The sequence below is a fragment of the Microcaecilia unicolor genome, chromosome 2 (assembly GCF_901765095.1).
Source record: "Microcaecilia unicolor chromosome 2, aMicUni1.1, whole genome shotgun sequence".
Classification (NCBI taxonomy): Eukaryota; Metazoa; Chordata; class Amphibia; order Gymnophiona; family Siphonopidae; genus Microcaecilia; species Microcaecilia unicolor.
Window position 1 is genome coordinate 544,855,764 of NC_044032.1, and position 21,140 is coordinate 544,876,903.

A 21,140-nucleotide genomic window follows, 5' to 3' on the forward strand; every position below is an offset into this window, starting at 1 on the left:
GACCCCAACCCAATTTTAGAATTAGACAATTAGATATATAAATATAATATATGAATGGGGTCAGTCTCTTTCTCTCTCTCCCCCCTTTCTGGAGGCAAATGCCTGGTGGAGGTGTTATCCAAGATTAGATAAATGGCAAGTTAAACTCTCCCTATGTGGGGCCACACAAGTGGTGAAGGTGTAGGTCACAGGAGAAAAGCAGGAAGCTAAGCAGGTGCAACCATGGTCAGCCACTGGATGGGTAACCCAGTGGCACAAAATCAGTGGTCAATCACTGGATGGGCAACCTCATGGCACTAAAATCAGTGGTGCAACCTTTTGTTGCATAATCCATGTAAAAGTGATTGGAGGGTATGAAAAGAAACTATCTCAAGAGCCCAATGGAGAGAAAGACCCCAACCCAATTTTAGAATTAGACAATTAGATATATAATATATAATATATGAATGGGGTCAGTCTCTTTCTCTCTCTCCCCACTTTCTGGAGGCAAATGCCTGGTGGAGGTGTGTATCCCAGATTAGATAAATGGCAAGTTAAGCTCTCCCTATATGGGGCCACACAAGTGGTGAAGGTGTATCTCACAGGAGAAAAGCAGGAAGCTAAGCAGGTGCAACCCTGGTCAGCCACTGGATGGGCAACCTGGTGGCACAAAATCAGTGGTATAAGCTTTTGTTGGATTATCCATGTGAAAGTGATTGGAGGGCATGAAAAGAAACTATCTCAAGAGCCCAATGGAGAGAAAGACCCCAACCCAATTTTAGAATTAGACAATTAGATATATAATATATAATATATGAATGGGGTCAGTCTCTTTCTCTCTCTCCCCCTCTGAAGGCAAATGCCTGGTGGAGGTGTGTATCCCAGATTAGATAAATGGCAAGTTAAGCTCACTCTATGTGGGGCCACACAAGTGGTAAAGGTGTATGTCACAGGAGAAAAGCAGGAAGCTAAGCAGGTGCAACCCTGGTCAGCCACTGGATGGGTAACCCAGTGGCACAAAATCAGTGATCAGCCACTGGATGGGCAACCTGGTGGTACAAAATCAGTGGTGTAACCTTTTGTTGGATTATCCATGTGAAAGTGATTGGAGGTATAATATGAATGGGGTCAGTCTCTTTCTCTCTCTCCCCACTTTCTGGAGGCAAATGCCTGGTGGAGGTGTATATCCAAGATTAGATAAATGGCAAGTTAAGCTCTCCCTATGTGGGGCCACACAAGTAGTGAAGGTGTATCTCACAGGAGAAAAGCAGGAAGCTAAGCAGGTGCAACCCTGGTCAGCCACTGGATGGGCAACCTGGTGGCACAAAATCAGTGATATAAGCTTTTGTTGGATTATCCATGTGAAAGTGATTGGAGGGCATGAAAAGAAACTATCTCAAGAGCCCAATGGAGAAAAAGACCCCAACCCAATTTTAGAATTAGACAATTAGATATATAATATATAATATATGAATGGGGTCAGTCTCTTTCTCTCTCTCCCCACTTTCTGGAGGCAAATGCCTGGTGGAGGTGTATATCCAAGATTAGATAAATGGCAAGTTAAGCTCTCCCTATGTGGGGCCACACAAGTGGTGAAGGTGTATGTCACAGGATAAAAGCAGGAAGCTAAGCAGGTGCAACCCTGGTCAGCCACTGGATGGGTAACCCAGTGGCACAAAATCAGTGATCAACCACTGGATGGGCAACCTGGTGGCACAAAAGCAGTGGTGTAACCTTTTGTTGGATAATCCATGTGAAAGTGATTGGAGGGCATGAAAAGAAACTATCTCAAGAGCCCAATGGAGAGAAAGACCCCAACCCAATTTTAGAATTAGATATATAATATATAATATATGAATGGGGTCAGTCTCTTTCTCTCTCTCCCCCCTCTGAAGGCAAATGCCTGGTGGAGGTGTGTATCCCAGATTAGATAAATGGCAAGTTAAGCTCTCCCTATGTGGGGCCACACAAGTGGTGAAGGTGTATGTCACAGGAGAAAAGCAGGAAGCTAAGCAGGTGCAACCCTGGTCAGCCACTGGATGGGTAACCCAGTGGCACAAAATCAGTGATCAACCACTGGATGGGCAACCTGGTGGCACAAAAGCAGTGGTGTAACCTTTTGTTGGATAATCCATGTGAAAGTGATTGGAGGGCATGAAAAGAAACTATCTCAAGAGCCCAATGGAGAGAAAGACCCCAACCCAATTTTAGAATTAGACAATTAGATATATAATATATAATATATGAATGGGGTCAGTCTCTTTCTCTCTCTCCCCCCTCTGAAGGCAAATGCCTGGTGGAGGTGTGTATCCCAGATTAGATAAATGGCAAGTTAAGCTCTCCCTATGTGGGGCCACACAAGTGGTGAAGGTGTATCTCACAGGAGAAAAGCAGGAAGCTAATAGGCAGGTGCAACCCTGGTCAGCCACTGGATGGGCAACCTGGTGGCACAAAATCAGTGATATAAGCTTTTGTTGGATTATCCATGTGAAAGTGATTGGAGGGCATGAAAAGAAACTATCTCAAGAGCCCAATGGAGAGAAAGACCCCAACCCAATTTTAGAATTAGACAATTATATATATAATATATAATATATGAATGGGGTCAGTCTCTTTCTCTCTCTACCCACTTTCTGAAGGCAAATGCCTGGTGGAGGTGTGTATCCCAGATTAGATAAATGGCAAGTTAAGCTCTCCCTATGTGGGGCCACACAAGTGGTGAAGGTGTATCTCACAGGAGAAAAGCAGGAAGCTAAGCAGGTGCAACCCTGGTCAGCCACTGGATGGGCAACCTGGTGGCACAAAATCAGTGGTATAAGCTTTTGTTGGATTATCCATGTGAAAGTGATTGGAGGGCATGAAAAGAAACTATCTCAAGAGCCCAATGGAGAGAAAGACCCCAACCCAATTTTAGAATTAGACAATTAGATATATAATATATAATATATGAATGGGGTCAGTCTCTTTCTCTCTCTCCCCCCTCTGAAGGCAAATGCCTGGTGGAGGTGTGTATCCCAGATTAGATAAATGGCAAGTTAAGCTCACTCTATGTGGGGCCACACAAGTGGTAAAGGTGTATGTCACAGGAGAAAAGCAGGAAGCTAAGCAGGTGCAACCCTGGTCAGCCACTGGATGGGTAACCCAGTGGCACAAAATCAGTGATCAGCCACTGGATGGGCAACCTGGTGGTACAAAATCAGTGGTGTAACCTTTTGTTGGATTATCCATGTGAAAGTGATTGCAGGTATAATATGAATGGGGTCAGTCTCTTTCTCTCTCTCCCCCCTCTGAAGGCAAATGCCTGGTGGAGGTGTGTATCCCAGATTAGATAAATGGCAAGTTAAACTCTCCCTATGTGGGGCCACACAAGTGGTGAAGGTGTAGGTCACAGGAGAAAAGCAGGAAGCTAAGCAGGTGCAACCATGGTCAGCCACTGGATAGGTAACCCAGTGGCACAAAATCAGTGGTCAATCACTGGATGGGCAACCTCATGGCCTTTTGTTGCATAATCCATGTGAAAGTGATTGGAGGGTATGAAAAGAAACTATCTCAAGAGCCCAATGGAGAAAAAGACCCCAACCCAATTTTAGAATTAGACAATTAGATATATAATATATGAATGGGGTCAGTCTCTTTCTCTCTCTCCCCCCTCTGAAGGCAAATGCCTGGTGGAGGTGTGTATCCCAGATTAGATAAATGGCAAGTTAAACTCTCCCTATGTGGGGCCACACAAGTGGTGAAGGTGTAGGTCACAGGAGAAAAGCAGGAAGCTAAGCAGGTGCAACCATGGACAGCCACTGGATGGGTAACCCAGTGGCACAAAATCAGTGGTCAATCACTGGATGGGCAACCTCATGGCACAAAATCAGTGGTGCAACCTTTTGTTGCATAATCCATGTAAAAGTGATTGGAGGGTATGAAAAGAAACTATCTCAAGAGCCCAATGGAGAGAAAGACCCCAACCCAATTTAGAATTAGACAATTAGATATATAATATATAATATAATATATGAATGGGGTCAGTCTCTTTCTCTCTCTCCCCACTTTCTGGAGGCAAATGCCTGGTGGAGGTGTGTATCCCAGATTAGATAAATGGCAAGTTAAGCTCTCCCTATATGGGGCCACACAAGTGGTGAAGGTGTATCTCACAGGAGAAAAGCAGGAAGCTAAGCAGGTGCAACCCTGGTCAGCCACTGGATGGGCAACCTGGTGGCACAAAATCAGTGATATAAGCTTTTGTTGGATTATCCATGTGAAAGTGATTGGAGGGCATGAAAAGAAACTATCTCAAGAGCCCAATGGAGAAAAAGACCCTAACCCAATTTTAGAATTAGACAATTAGATATATAATATATGAATGGGGTCAGTCTCTTTCTCTCTCTCCCACCTCTGAAGGCAAATGCCTGGTGGAGGTGTGTATCCCAGATTAGATAAATGGCAAGTTAAGCTCTCCCTATGTGGGGCCACACAAGTGGTGAAGGTGTATGTCACAGGAGAAAAGCAGGAAGCTAAGCAGGTACAACCCTGGTCAGCCACTGGATGGGCAACCTGGTGGCACAAAATCAGTGGTATAAGCTTTTGTTGGATTATCCATGTGAAAGTGATTGGAGGGCATGAAAAGAAACTATCTCAAGAGCCCAATGGAGAAAAAGACCCCAACCCAATTTTAGAATTAGACAATTAGATATATAATATATGAATGGGGTCAGTCTCTTTCTCTCTCTCCCCCCTCTGAAGGCAAATGCCTGGTGGAGGTGTGTATCCCAGATTAGATAAATGGTAAGTTAAGCTCTCCCTATGTGGGGCCACACAAGTGGTGAAGGTGTATGTCACAGGAGAAAAGCAGGAAGCTAAGCAGGTGCAACCCTGGTCAGCCACTAGATGGGCAACCTGGTGGCACAAAATCAGTGGTATAAGCTTTTGTTGGATTATCCATGTGAAAGTGATTGGAGGGCATGAAAAGAAACTATCTCAAGAGCCCAATGGAGAAAAAGACCCCAACCCAATTTTAGAATTAGACAATTAGATATATAATATATAATATATGAATGGGGTCAGTCTCTTTCTCTCTCTCCCCCCTCTGAAGGCAAATGCCTGGTGGAGGTGTGTATCCCAGATTAGATAAATGGCAAGTTAAGCTCTCCCTATGTGGGGCCACACAAGTGGTGAAGGTGTATGTAACAGGAGAAAAGCAGGTGCAACCCTGGTCAGCCACTGGATGGGCAACCCAGTGGCACAAAATCAGTGGCCACCACTGGGTGGGCAACCTGGTGGCACAAAATCAGTGGTGTAACCTTTTGTTGGATTATCCATGTGAAAGTGATTGGAGGTATAATATGAATGGGGTCAGTCTCTTTCTCTCTCTCCCCCCCTCTGAAGGCAAATGCCTGCTGGAGGTGTGTATCCCAGATTAGATAAATGGCAAGTTAAGCTCTCCCTATGTGGGGCCACACAAGTGGTGAAGGTGTATGTCACAGGAGAAAAGCAGGAAGCTAAGCAGGTGCAACCCTGGTCAGCCACTGGATGGGTAACCCAGTGGCACAAAATCAGTGGTCAACCACTGGATGGGCAACCTGGTAGCACAAAATCAGTGGTATGACCTTTTGTTGGATAATCCATGTGAAAGTGATTGGAGGGCATGAAAAGAAACTATCTCAAGAGCCCAATGGATAAAGACCCCAACCCAATTTTAGAATTAGACAATTAGATATATAATATATAATATATGAATGGGGTCAGTCTCTTTCTCTCTCTCCCCACTTTCTGGAGGCAAATGCCTGGTGGAGGTGTGTATCCCAGATTAGATAAATGGCAAGTTAAGCTCTCCCTATGTGGGGCCACACAAGTGGTGAAGGTGTACATCACAGGAGAAAAGCAGGAAGCTAAGCAGGTGCAACCCTGTTCAGCCACTGGATGGGCAACCTGGTGGCACAAGATCAGTGGTATAAGGTTTTCTTGGATTATCCATGTGAAAGTGATTGGAGGGCATGAAAAGAAACTATCTCAAGAGCCCAATGGAGAGAAAGACCCCAACCCAATTTTAGAATTAGAATTAGATATATAATATATAATATATGAATGGGGTCAGTCTCTTTCTCTCTCTCCCCACTTTCTGGATGCAAATGCCTGGTGGAGGTGTGTATCCCAGATTAGATAAATGGCAAGTTAAGCTCTCCCTATATGGGGCCACACAAGTGGTGAAGGTGTATCTCACAGGAGAAAAGCAGGAAGCTAAGCAGGTGCAACCCTGGTCAGCCACTGGATGGGCAACCTGGTGGCACAAAATCAGTGGTATAAGCTTTTGTTGGATTATCCATGTGAAAGTGATTGGAGGGCATGAAAAGAAACTATCTCAAGAGCCCAATGGAGAGAAAGACCCCAACCCAATTTTAGAATTAGACAATTAGATATATAATATATAATATATGAATGGAGTCAGTCTCTTTCTCTCTCTCCCCCCTCTGAAGGCAAATGCCTGGTGGAGGTGTGTATCCCAGATTAGATAAATGGCAAGTTAAGCACACCCTATGTGGGGCCACACAAGTGGTAAAGGTGTATGTCACAGGAGAAAAGCAGGAAGCTAAGCAGGTGCACCCCTGGTCAGCCACTGGATGGGTAACCCAGTGGCACAAAATCAGTGATCAGCCAGTGGATGGGCAACCTGGTGGTACAAAATCAGTGGTGTAACCTTTTGTTGGATTATCCATGTGAAAGTGATTGGAGGTATAATATGAATGGGGTCAGTCTCTTTCTCTCTCTCCCCCCCTCTGAAGGCAAATGCCTGGTGGAGGTGTGTATCCCAGATTAGATAAATGGCAAGTTAAGCTCTCCCTATGTGGGGCCACACAATTGGTGAAGGTGTATGTCACAGGAGAAAAGCAGGAAGCTAAGCAGGTGCAACCATGGTCAGCCACTGGATGGGTAACCCAGTGGCACAAAATCAGTGGTCAACCACTGGATGGGCAACCTCATGGCACAACATCAGTGGTATAAGCTTTTGTTGGATTATCCATGTGAAAGTGATTGGAGGGCATGAAAAGAAACTATCTCAAGAGCCCAATGGAGAGAAAAACCCCAACCCAATTTTAGAATTAGACAATTAGATATCTAATATATGAATGGGGTCAGTCTCTTTCTCTCTCTCCCCCCTCTGAAGGCAAATGCCTGGTGGAGGTGTGTATCCCAGATTAGATAAATGGCAAGTTAAGCTCTCCCTATGTGGGGCCACACAAGTGGTGAAGGTGTATGTCACAGGAAAAAAGCAGGTGCAACCCTGGTCAGCCACTGGATGGGCAACCCAGTGGCACAAAATCAGTGGCCACCACTGGATGGGCAACCTGGTGGCACAAAAGCAGTGGTATAACCTTTTGTTGGATAATCCATGTGAAAGTGATTGGAGGGCATGAAAAGAAACTATCTCAAGAGCCCAATGGAGAGAAAGACCCCAACCCAATTTTAGAATTAGACAATTAGATATATAATATATAATATATGAATGGGGTCAGTCTCTTTCTCTCTCTCCCCACATTCTGGAGGCAAATGCCTGGTGGAGGTGTGTATCCCAGATTAGATAAATGGCAAGTTAAGCTCTCCCTATGTGGGGCCACACAAGTGGTGAAGGTGTATGTCACAGGAGAAAAGCAGGAAGCTAAGCAGGTGCAACCATGGTCAGCCACCAGATGGGTAACCCAGTGGCACAAAATCAGTGGTCAACCACTGGATGGGCAACCTGGTGGCACAAAAGCAGTGGTATAACCTTTTGTTGGATAATCCATGTGAAAGTGATTGGAGGGCATGAAAAGAAACTATCTCAAGAGCCCAATGGAGAGAAAGACCCCAACCCAATTTTAGAATTAGACAATTAGATATATAATATATAATATATGAATGGGGTCAGTCTCTTTCTCTCTCTCCCCACATTCTGGAGGCAAATGCCTGGTGGAGGTGTGTATCCCAGATTAGATAAATGGCAAGTTAAGCTCTCCCTATGTGGGGCCACACAAGTGGTGAAGGTGTATGTCACAGGAGAAAAGCAGGAAGCTAAGCAGGTGCAATCCTGGTCAGCCACCAGATGGGTAACCCAGTGGCACAAAATCAGTGGTCAACCACTGGATGGGCAACCTGGTGGCACAAAAGCAGTGGTATAAACTTTTGTTGGATAATCCATGTGAAAGTGATTGGAGGGCATGAAAAGAAACTATCTCAAGAGCCCAATGGAGAGAAAGACCCCAACCCAATTTTAGAATTAGACAATTAGATATATAATATATGAATGGGGTCAGTCTCTTTCTCTCTCTCCCCCCTCTGAAGGCAAATGCCTGGTGGAGGTGTGTATCCCAGATTAGATAAATGGCAAGTTAAGCTCTCCCTATGTGGGGCCACACAAGTGGTGAAGGTGTATGTCACAGGAAAAAAGCAGGTGCAACCCTGGTCAGCCACTGGATGGGCAACCCAGTGGCACAAAATCAGTGGCCACCACTGGATGGGCAACCTGGTGGCACAAAATCAGTGGTGTAACCTTTTGTTGGATTATCCATGTGAAAGTGATTGGAGGTATAATATGAATGGGGTCAGTCTCTTTCTCTCTCTCCCCCCCTCTGAAGGCAAATGCCTGGTGGAGGTGTGTATCCCAGATTAGATAAATGGCAAGTTAAGCTCTCCCTATGTGGGGCCACACAAGTGGTGAAGGTGCATGTCACAGGAGAAAAGCAGGAAGCTAAGCAGGTGCAACCCTGGTCAGCCACTGGATGGGCAACTCAGTGGCACAAAATCAGTAGTCAACCACTGGATGGGCAACCTGGTGGCACAAAATCAGTGGTGCAACCTTTTGTTGCATAATCCATGTGAAAGTGATTGGAGGGCTTGAAAAGTAACTATCTCAAGAGCCCAATGGAGAGAAAGACCCCAACCCAATTTTAGAATTAGACAATTAGATATATAATATATAATATATGAATGGGGTCAGTCTCTTTCTCTCTCTCCCCACTTTCTGGAGGCAAATGCCTGGTGGAGGTGTGTATCCCAGATTAGATAAATGGCAAGTTAAGCTCTCCCTATATGGGGCCACACAAGTGGTGAAGGTGTACATCACAGGAGAAAAGCAGGAAGCTAAGCAGGTGCAACCCTGGTCAGCCACTGGATGGGCAACCTGGTGGCACAAAATCAGTGGTATAAGCTTTTGTTGGATTATCCATGTGAAAGTGATTGGAGGGCATGAAAAGAAACTATCTCAAGAGCCCAATGGAGAGAAAGACCCCAACCCAATTTTAAAATTAGACAATTACATATATAATATATAATATATGAATGGGGTCAGTCTCTTTCTATCTCTCCCCACTTTCTGGAGGCAAATGCCTGGTGGAGGTGTGTATCCCAGATTAGATAAATGGCAAGTTAAGCTCTCCCTATATGGGGCCACACAAGTGGTGAAGGTGTATCTCACAGGAAAAAAGCAGGAAGCTAAGCAGGTGCAACCCTGGTCAGCCACTGGATGGGCAACCTGTTGGCACAAAATCAGTGATATAAGCTTTTGTTGGATTATCCATGTGAAAGTGATTGGAGGGCATGAAAAGAAACTATCTCAAGAGCCCAATGGAGAAAAAGACCCCAACCCAATTTTAGAATTAGACAATTAGATATATAATATCTAATATATGAATGGGGTCAGTCTCTTTCTCTCTCTCACCCCTCTGAAGGCAAATGCCTGGTGGAGGTGTGTATCCCAGATTAGAAAAATGGCAAGTTAAGCTCTTCCAATGTGGGGCCACACAAGTGGCGAAGGTGTATCTCACAGGAGAAGAGCAGGAAGCTAAGCAGGTGCAACCCTGGTCAGCCACAGGATGGGCAACCTGGTGGCACAAAATCAGTGGTGCAACCTTTTGTTGCATAATCCATGTGAAAGTGATTGGAGGGCATGAAAAGAAACTATCTCAAGAGCCCAATGGAGAGAAAGACCCCAACCCAATTTTAGAATTAGAATTAGACAATTAGATATATAATATATAATATATGAATGGGGTCAGTCTCTTTCTCTCTCTCCCCACTTTCTGGAGGTAAATGCCTGGTGGAGGTGTATATCCCAGATTAGATAAATGGCAAGTTAACCTCTCCCTATGTGGGGCCACACAAGTGGCGAAGGTGTATGTCACAGGAGAAAAGCAGGAAGCTAAGCAGGTGCAACCCTGGTCAGCCACAGGATGGGCAACCTGGTGGCACAAAATCAGTGGTATAAGCTTTTGTTGGATTATCCATGTGAAAGTGATTGGAGGGCATGAAAAGAAACTATCTCAAGAGCCCAATGGAGAGAAAAACCCCAACCCAATTTTAGAATTAGACAATTAGATATCTAATATATGAATGGGGTCAGTCTCTTTCTCTCTCTCCCCCCTCTGAAGGCAAATGCCTGGTGGAGGTGTGTATCCCAGATTAGATAAATGGCAAGTTAAGCTCTCCCTATGTGGAGCCAAACAAGTGGTGAAGGTGTATGTCACAGGAGAAAAGCAGGTGCAACCCTGGTCAGCCACTGGATGGGCAACCCAGTGGCACAAAATCAGTGGTGTAACCTTTTGTTGGATTATCCATGTGAAAGTGATTGGAGGTATAATATGAATGGGGTCAGTCTCTTTCTCTCTCTCCCCCCCTCTGAAGGCAAATGCCTGGTGGAGGTGTGTATCCCAGATTAGATAAATGGCAAGTTAAGCTCTCCCCATATGGGGCCACACAAGTGGTGAAGGTGTATGTCACAGGAGAAAAGCAGAAAGCTAAGCAGGAGCAACCATGGTCAGCCACCGGATGGGCAACCCAGTGGCACAAAATCAGTAGTCAACCACTGGATGGGCAACCTGGTGGCACAAAATCAGTGGTGCAACCTTTTGTTGCATAATCCATGTGAAAGTGATTGGAGGGCATGAAAAGAAACTATCTCAAGAGCCCAATGGAGAGAAAGACCCCAACCCAATTTTAGAATTAGAATTAGACAATTAGATATATAATATATAATATATGAATGGGGTCAGTCTCTTTCTCTCTCTCCCCCCCTCTGAAGGCAAATGCCTGGTGGAGGTGTGTATCCCAGATTAGATAAATGGCAAGTTAAGCTCTCCCTATGTGGGGCCACACAATTGGTGAAGGTGTATGTCACAGGAGAAAAGCAGGAAGCTAAGCAGGTGCAACCATGGTCAGCCACTGGATGGGTAACCCAGTGGCACAAAATCAGTGGTCAACCACTGGATGGGCAACCTCATGGCACAACATCAGTGGTATAAGCTTTTGTTGGATTATCCATGTGAAAGTGATTGGAGGGCATGAAAAGAAACTATCTCAAGAGCCCAATGGAGAGAAAAACCCCAACCCAATTTTAGAATTAGACAATTAGATATCTAATATATGAATGGGGTCAGTCTCTTTCTCTCTCTCCCCCCTCTGAAGGCAAATGCCTGGTGGAGGTGTGTATCCCAGATTAGATAAATGGCAAGTTAAGCTCTCCCTATGTGGGGCCACACAAGTGGTGAAGGTGTATGTCACAGGAGAAAAGCAGGTGCAACCCTGGTCAGCCACAGGATGGGCAACCCAGTGGCACAAAATCAGTGGCCACCACTGGGTGGGCAACCTGGTGGCACAAAATCAGTGGTGTAACCTTTTGTTGGATTATCCATGTGAAAGTGATTGGAGGTATAATATGAATGGGGTCAGTCTCTTTCTCTCTCTCCCCCCCTCTGAAGGCAAATGCCTGGTGGAGGTGTGTATCCCAGATTAGATAAATGGCAAGTTAAGCTCTCCCTATGTGGGGCCACACAAGTGGTGAAGGTGTATGTCACAGGAGAAAAGCAGGAAGCTAAGCAGGTGCAACCCTGGTCAGCCACTGGATGGGCAACCCAGTGGCACAAAATCAGTAGTCAACCACTGGATGGGCAACCTGGTGGCACAAAATCAGTGGTGCAACCTTTTGTTGCATAATCCATGTGAAAGTGATTGGAGGGCATGAAAAGAAACTATCTCAAGAGCCCAATGGAGAGAAAGACCCCAACCCAACTTTAGAATTAGATATATAATATATGAATGGGGTCAGTCTCTTTCTCTCTCTCACCCCTCTCAAGGCAAATGCCTGGTGGAGGTGTTTATCCCAGATTAGATAAATGGCAAGTTAAGCTCTCCCTATGTGGGGCCACACAAGTGGTGAAGGTGTATGTCACAGGAGAAAAGCAGGAAGCTAAGCAGGTGCAACCCTGGTCAGCCACCAGATGGGTAACCCAGTGGCACAAAATCAGTGGTCAACCACTGGATGGGCAACCTGGTGGCACAAAAGCAGTGGTATAAACTTTTGTTGGATAATCCATGTGAAAGTGATTGGAGGGCATGAAAAGAAACTATCTCAAGAGCCCAATGGAGAGAAAGACCCCAACCCAATTTTAGAATTAGACAATTAGATATATAATATATAATATATGAATGGGGTCAGTCTCTTTCTCTCTCTCACCCCTCTGAAGGCAAATGCCTGGTGGAGGTGTGTATCCCAGATTAGATAAATGGCAAGTTAAGCTCTCCCTATGTGGGGCCACACAAGTGGTGAAGGTGTATGTCACAGGAGAAAAGCAGGAAGCTAAGCAGGTGCAACCATGGTCAGCCACTGGATGGGTAACCCAGTGGCACAAAATCAGTGGTCAACCACTGGATGGGCAACCTCATGGCACAAAATCAGTGGTGTAACCTTTTGTTGCATAATCCATGTGAAAGTGATTGGAGGGCATGAAAAGAAACTATCTCAAGAGCCCAATGGAGAGAAAGACCCCAACCCAATTTTAGAATTAGAATTAGACAATTAGATATATAATATATAATATATGAATGGGGTCAGTCTCTTTCTCTCTCTCCCCACTTTCTGGAGGCAAATGCCTGGTGGAGGTGTATATCCCAGATTAGATAAATGGCAAGTTAAGCTCTCCCTATGTGGGGCCACACAAGTGGTGAAGGTGTATGTCACAGGAGAAAAGCAAGAAGCCAAGCAGTTGCAACCCTGGTCAGCCACTGGATGGGCAACCTGGTGGCACAAAATCAGTGGTGTAACCTTTTGTTGGATTATCCATGTGAAAGTGATTGGATGTATAATATGAATGGGGTCAGTCTCTTTCTCTCTCTCCCCCGTCTGAAGGCAAATGCCTGGTGGAGGTGTGTATCCCAGATTAGATACATGGCAAGTTAAGCTCTCCCTATGTGGGGCCGCACAAGTGGTGAAGGTGTATGTCACAGGAGAAAAGCAGGAAGCTAAGCAGGTGCAACCCTGGTCAGCCACTGGATGGCCAACCCAGTGCCACAAAATCAGTGGTCAGCCACTGGATGGGCAACCTGGTGGCACAAAATCAGTGGTGTAACCTTTTGTTGGATTATCCATGTGAAAGTGATTGGAGGTATAATATGAATGGGGTCAGTCTCTTTCTCTCTCTCCCCCGTCTGAAGGCAAATGCCTGGTGGAGGTGTGTATCCCAGATTAGATACATGGCAAGTTAAGCTCTCCCTATGTGGGGCCACACAAGTGGTGAAGGTGTATGTCACAGGAGAAAAGCAGGAAGCTAAGCAGGTGCAACCCTGGTCAGCCACCAGATGGGCAACCTGGTGGCACAAAATCAGTGGTGTAACCTTTTGTTGCATAATCCATGTGAAAGTGATTGGAGGGCATGAAAAGAAACTATCTCAAGAGCCCAATGGAGAGAAAGACCCCAACCCAATTTTAGAATTAGACAATTAGATATATAATATATAATATATAATATATGAATGTGGTCAGTCTCTTTCTCTCTCTCCCCACTTTTTGGAGGCAAATGCCTGGTGGAGGTGTGTATTCCAGATTAGATAAATGGCAAATTAAGCTCTCCCTATGTGGGGCCACACAAGTGGTGAAGGTGTATGTCACAGGAGAAAAGCAGGAAGCTAAGCAGGTGCAACCCTGGTCAGCCACTGGATGGGCAACCCAGTGGCACAAAATCAGTGGTCAGCCACTGGATGGGCAACCTGGTGGCACAAAATCAGTGGTGTAACCTTTTGTTGGATTATCCATGTGAAAGTGATTGGAGGGCATGAAAAGAAACTATCTCAAGAGCCCAATGGAGAAGGTGACAGACCTCACCTATCACCTAGATAGGATTTTACATAATGCTGGGGCAGAGCTAAGATAGCATGTCACAATAAATAGTATGCTAAAATCTGCATCAAAAGACATTTTCATACTGTGTATACAATATAAATCTTGATAAACTATATCATTCTCTAAATAGACAGATTATGTGCTACACTTTTTAAAGATAATGATATCATCTGCATTGTACATTGGAACAAATACCCTCAATTGTCTCTCTAGTTGTATATACTTTGACTTAGAAGACACTAGGTATTGAATGATAGCGAGAAACTTATCTTGTTCCCTCCTGAAACAAAGGGCAAGTTTAAGTATTGATGAATGGTGACAGTCGATGGTTTGCTGGAATGATTGGTGCCATGCTTCCGCAGAGTTATTAGTACATGGTAAACCAACCAGCACACAGTTCTGTACATTCCAAATTGCACTGGGATAACAAGGCTTTGGTTCTATGATTTTGACACTGATAACCAATAAAACTGTTCTCCCAGTAACAAGTCACTGGTGTTATCTCAAGAGGACAGGTCTTGACAATGTTCTCAAACCCTGCTGGGACATCTTCTAATGGCAGGAAACTCAATGTAAGTAGCATCTTTATATTAATCCTAATATCTTCATTATCTCTTTACACCTGTGATAAACCTGGATGATGTACTTTCCTTTAAAGACACTGTCCTAGATGAAATAAACACGACATTGCATTCTGACTTGCTTTCTCAAAATTGGATAGCAAACTTAGAGGGTTCAAATCGGGCTTCAAGTCCAAAAGATTTTTAAACACACACATGTAGATTTCTTCCTTTTTGTCCTTCAGAAGAACATAAATTAATGGTTTGCAGTCCTGTCATTTAAGGTATGAACCGAAAAATCTTGAAAAAGGGAAAGGGAATGGGACTTATATACCGCCTTTCTGTGGTTTTTCCAACTACATTCAAAGCGGTTTACGTATTATATACAGGTACTTATTTGTAACTGAGACACTGGAGGGTTAAGTGACTGGCCCAGAGTCACAAGAAGCTGCCGTGGGAATTGAACCCAGTTCCCCAGGATCAGAGTCCACTGCACTAACCACTAGGCTACTCTCCACTCAGTTCCGGGGTGACTTTAAATGTACAGTCAATGAACCAGTGAGGGTTTGCCTCGAGAAGATGTCAATTTTTACTCGTTCCAAACCTCAGTATCTGATTCTCATTATCAACACTGAATCCCATAGCAGGAAGTTAGAATTTCTGGATGTCAATCGAAGACCACTGGGATATCAATTCTCTGCAAAAGTCCAAAGGTTAGAATAAGGATGATGAGCATGCTTTCATCTGCACTCTACGGCCTGTTAAGAAGCTATATATGCTGGAAGATGAACAGCTGACTTCAGAGAAATCCCATTGGTATACTGTTATATAATCTGCCTTGGCTTTTCCGTTCAGCACATTTTCTCATCTTGGCAACAGTACAAACTGCTTTATTCTTGGATACATCAGGCGCGCATAGTTGTGTTCAGAAATAGTGGTTACACTTTGGTCTCATACTTTGAAACATCCTTTACAAAATGCTGTTAGACAACGCTATGTCGTGCTCCCATCCACATTAGTCCGTGCCTTCCGAAAACGATATTCATCTTTCAGCAGCAACTGTTTCCCTTTTTTGCAACCTGACAAAATCCGTTGCAATCAACCTACAGAAAATTGGCAAAATACTAAGAGCTTGCAAAAATGAGGACGCAACGACAAACAACCAAATCTGTGAAAGGAGAGCAGTATCGACAGAGAAATCAGCAATTTGAAAAAGTGTAATCAACTTGAAAGAAAAGCTATGCAAAATATGTTATGACTTCACAAATAATAAGAAAACAAACACAACAGAATAATACATGCAAATTAAAAGTTGTTTAATAAGGAAAAAGACGTATGAGAAGTGCATTAGTGCTAAAAATAGTGACTAATCAAATAGCTGTGTATACATATTCCACCAGAGTGATACAGTGGCTCACACCAAACTAAGGGCTCATCAAAAAACAGCCTTCATCAGGTGGCTAGAAACAACTACAAAAAAAGGCCATACATAATTAAATTGCTAACTAGAAATCAATTCATTGCAGCAAATGGAGCATATTAAATAAAGAGGTATCAAAAGCACTCTGAATGATATGTGGATGAAGCCAACTTCAGGCTACACAGATAAAACTTTCAAACCTCTAACAGCAGATCTGTAATTTCATGTTCAAGTTCTTTCAGTACTCTAGGCTGCATGCTATCTAGTCCAGGTGATTTACTACTCTTTAATTTGTCAATTGGCTCAGTACATCTTCCAGGTTCACCAAAATGTTTTTCAGGTCCTCCACGTTGTCACCCTTGAAAACCACAACTCGGGCATTCGGCACACACTCAGACGTATCAACCCCCGCCCCCTTCAATACCACACTACAAGCCATATCTTCGATAGAATTGGATTTATTTTGGCCGCAGCCAGGAACATCAAAATTGTTACAACTTAAACAAATTACATTACATCTTCTACTAATCATTATGCCAGCATGCATTTCTACCCGGGTACACAGCTTCTACACGTAGTTGCATATTCTGGGCCACAGGCCAAGCCGTACCAAGCCCCTGTGGCCCCCTGTGCTGTTTTCCAAGCACCCGATGTCACTTGGTGTCTCCCGTTGAAGGAGGCACCTACCACATTTACAAAATGACGTTCTAGGCCTCCCGGCCGCCCAAGCCAGGAGACAAGCTGTATACACGTTGTTTCCCGTTGAAGGAGGCACCTACCACATTTACAAAATGACGTTCTAGGCCTCCCGGCCGCCCAAGCCAGGAGACAAGCTGTATACACGTTGTTTCCTTATAACAAGGCTGCTCACATGCAAGCCTACCATTTGCATCAACTTGATAATTTTCCACACAACTCTTTCTGCAGCAGTAGTTACCCCAAACTTGTAACTGTTATGTGTCAAGCTGCTGTGTACCCATTGCTGGCTGTGCGTAAACATTGTAGTCTAACGCCTCGCTGCGACAAATCTTGCCTCTCAAGTGGGTGGGCGGGTGGGCGTTGCTCTTCTCCTGCTTCCAAATTCAAAAGGACTTCCTGTGCAGTTCAAATTCCTCTCTCCTCCTCCCTTGCTCCTCCCCTTTTTTCCTGCCCCCTCCCCTTGCTACCCCTTGTTTCCCTCCCACTACTACCTCTGCTCTCTAGCTAGGCCCTCCCTGTACCCTCCCCCACACTTCTGTCTTTGCTGGCCTTCAGCCCGGTTGTGGTCGGCCCCCCTTTAATGGGGTGTGCCTGGTTCTCAACTCGGGCATTCGGCACACACTCAGACGTATCAACCCCCGCCCCCTTCAATACCACACTACAAGCCATATCTTCGATAGAATTGGATTTATTTTGGCCGCAGCCCAGGAACATCAAAATTGTTACAACTTAAACAATTACATTACATCTTCTACTAATCATTATGCCAGCATGCATTTCTACCCGGGTACACAGCTTCTACACGTAGTTGCATATTCTGGGCCACAGGCCAAGCCGTACCAAGCCCCTGTGGCCCCCTGTGCTGTTTTCCAAGCACCCGATGTCACTTGGTGTCTCCCGTTGAAGGAGGCACCTACCACATTTACAAAATGACGTTCTAGGCCTCCCGGCCGCCAAGCCAGGAGACAAGCTGTATACACGTTGTCTCCCGTTGAAGGAGGCACCTACCACATTTACAAAATGACGTTCTAGGCCTCCCGGCCGCCCAAGCCAGGAGACAAGCTGTATACACGTTGTTTCCTTATAACAAGGCTGCTCACATGCAAGCCTACCATTTGCATCAACTTGATAATTTTCCACACAACTCTTTCTGCAGCAGTAGTTACCCCAAACTGTAACTGTTATGTGTCAAGCTGCTGTGTACCCATTGCTGGCTGTGCGTAAACATTGTAGTCTAACGCCCTCCTGCTTCCAAATTCAAAAGGACTTCCTGTGCAGTTCAAATTCCTCTCTCCTCCTCCCTTGCTCCTCCCCTTTTTTTCCTGCCCCCCTCCCCTTGCTACCCCTTGTTTCCCTCCCATTACTACCTCTGCTCTCTAGCTAGGCCCTCCCTGTACCCTCCCCCACACTTCTGTCTTTGCTGGCCTTCAGCCCGGTTGTGGTCGGCCCCCCTTTAATGGGTGTGCCTGGTTCTTTTCTAAAATTTTATTCTCAATTCGATTGACAACAATTGGATGCCAGATTGCAAGTGCCGCTTGTTGAGACTACTAATTGGTCACTTTGTGCTTCTTTGTGCATTGATGGTAAATGTATTACCTGGTAGCTATGGATTATAAAGATATTTATACTGTGGGAGATGTTATTAAGCAAGATGCCTTTTCCCTCTTTCACCGGAGATGCAAATTTGAGTTACCGTTTCATCAGAGGTATCGATGGGCTCAGCTTCAACATTTGTTGCATTGCACAGTGATTAATGTGGATCAGCTGAAGCCAGAATCTAGTACCTATGACCTTGCTGCTCACATACATAGTGTGGGCCGTGAAGCTTCAAGATGGTACAAGGTGGTAAAATCTCTTATTCTCATGTCTAAATCATCTCAGAGTTTGTGTGACCTATGGTCTTGCGAGACACACCAGTCTATTTTCTCTGCTCATTGGTCTTGGATTTGGCTCAAGCAATCATGATGCTGTGCATCTACACTATACTGTGTGGCAAGGAGTGTGCTTTGGACTCCGAGTAAGCCGCATAAAATTGTTAACAAGCTTTCACCTCTTTGCTGGGCATATGGACAGGACATTGGCACACTGAATCATCTCCTTTTTTGATTGCACTTTGGGTTGATGTTTGGCAAGCTGATGCAAAACACCATACAGATTTTTCTACCTTAACATATTCTGGAACATACGCTGGGGTACTTTTTCATCTATTTGAGGAATCTGTTGATCTCATGGATGACCAGGTCACACATCTTTCTATAATAACTGCTATAGCGTTTTATCACATCCTTTATAATTGGAAAACTCCAGATCAGCTAATGTCCCATATGTGGTGGAATACAGTGTGCTTATTTTGCCAGTATGAAGGAAATGTGGCTGAAAAGCAACATAAGGCTGTGGCATGTTTTGTAAGTATGGGAACCAGTTTGACACTATGCACAGCTTTGACTTTGTTTCACTGGGTTAACAATTTTTGCTCTGTATACCTTAACTTCACTTGGCTACATCATTCATCTACTATTGCATAATACAGGCTTGAATTTCATTTGATGTTGGGTAGGTTAGGGGGAGGGGTGGGGTTTTTTTTTTTTTTTTTAATTATTATTCTTTGTTTGTTGTACATTTTCAGTGCTTTGCCTTTACAGCTATGCGTGTATACTGTTGTGCTCTTTTACTGTATGTATACGATAAATCCCTTTAAATACAGAGAACTTAAAGAATATATTAGGGTAATTCAATTCACCCATTATAATACTATTGCCCAAATTTCCAGCTTTCACAATTTCTGTAAACATTTATTCATCTATCTGTCTGTTCATTCTGACCTGGTGGATGGTAGAGGAACAAGACCCAAGAAAACAGGGCAGGTAACCTGTAAACTCCAAGAAGGCGGTGAACACGAAGTAGAGTGAATCTTTTAGTTCAGACTACAGAGTTTGATCTGCTTCTTGTTCACTGTTGGTGGGACAGTAGTACAACCCTACCAGAATAATCATTCCCTTCATACATGGTATTTCTATCCATAACGATTCCATGCCACTATCTGTTTCATACAGAATGTTTATTCTGTTTGACTCAATTTCTTCTTTAAACATATAACACAACCCCCCTCACCCCCAATTTGATCTACTCTAACACTGTGATAGAATTTGTACCCTGTTAACACAGTGTCCTCCTTTCACCAGGTCCGAGATGCCTATTATATCCAGCTCTTCATTTAGTGCTATATAATCCACTCACCTATCTTATTTTTTGGCTACTAGCATTTGTATGCAGACACTTCAACTGTATTTTTTTCCTTGCATCTATAAGCTGCTTAGAAGTTGACAGGGATAATGTGCACCCTTTACTCTGCTTTACCCTTAAACACTCTTTCACCATTGCTGAGATCTCTCTATTGGGATTGCCTAAAAGTACTTCACACTGAACCAAGTGCACCAGGCCACTGTTGGTTCCCTCCCCCCCCCCCCCCCCCCCCCCCCCCCCCCCCCCCCCCCCATTTTAGTTTAAATGTTAGTGCCAGAAGCCTGGTTCCATCCTGTATAAGATGGAGTCCATGCTTTTGGAATAGACTCTTCCTTTCTCAGAATGTTGCCCAGTTCCTAACAAATCCCAGTTGTGCATTCCATGATAATATCAAGACTGTTTTACTGTAATGCACTCTACAACGGTCTGAATACAAGTGGCCCGCACCAGCTCCAATTGATTCAGAATACTGCAGCAAGACTAATAATAGATTGCAAGTGATGAGACCACATCACACCATTTTTGGAAAAACTTCACTGACTACCAGTAGAATACAGGGCTAAATTTAAAACTCTATGTCTGCTCGTCAAGGCTCTAAAAGGAAATAGTGCCGAGTACCCAAAGAATAGCATAATCCTCTACACACCTCCAAGGACACTAAGGTCCTCTCAAGGACTATCACTAACCATACCCTCTCCAAAAGACATCACACGATAGGATCTCACAAGTGAGCCTTCTCCAGAGTAGCCACCACACTCTGGAAGGCTCCGATTGCAAGACTATCTCTACTTCAGGAAGCAGGTTAAAGCTTGGCTCTTCAACCAGCCTTTAATGGAAAGAAATAACTAAATTGTTAGTCTCACACCACACACATGGGCTGCAACACACTGCAGTAGGACCACTCCTACCCTAGCTGCGATAATATTTAACCATCTCTCTGACCTCATGTGCAACTTTTTTAAAAATTAGTCACCATACTTTCTAACCTCTCTTACCTCTCTATATGTTCAACCTTTGCTTATACCCTACACTGTCAATTAAAATGTTCTATTACGTATTGTGTTGACATTTTAAGTAGTATACTATGCCATACTTTGTATTG

The 21,140-nt window shown here is 44.3% G+C and overlaps 1 protein-coding gene across 1 annotated transcript in view; it reads right to left on the bottom strand.

The window, feature by feature from the left end:
* Positions 1-21,140, bottom strand: part of ATP8A1 (ATPase phospholipid transporting 8A1) — a 649,985-nt gene that overhangs the window by 450,608 nt on the left and 178,237 nt on the right.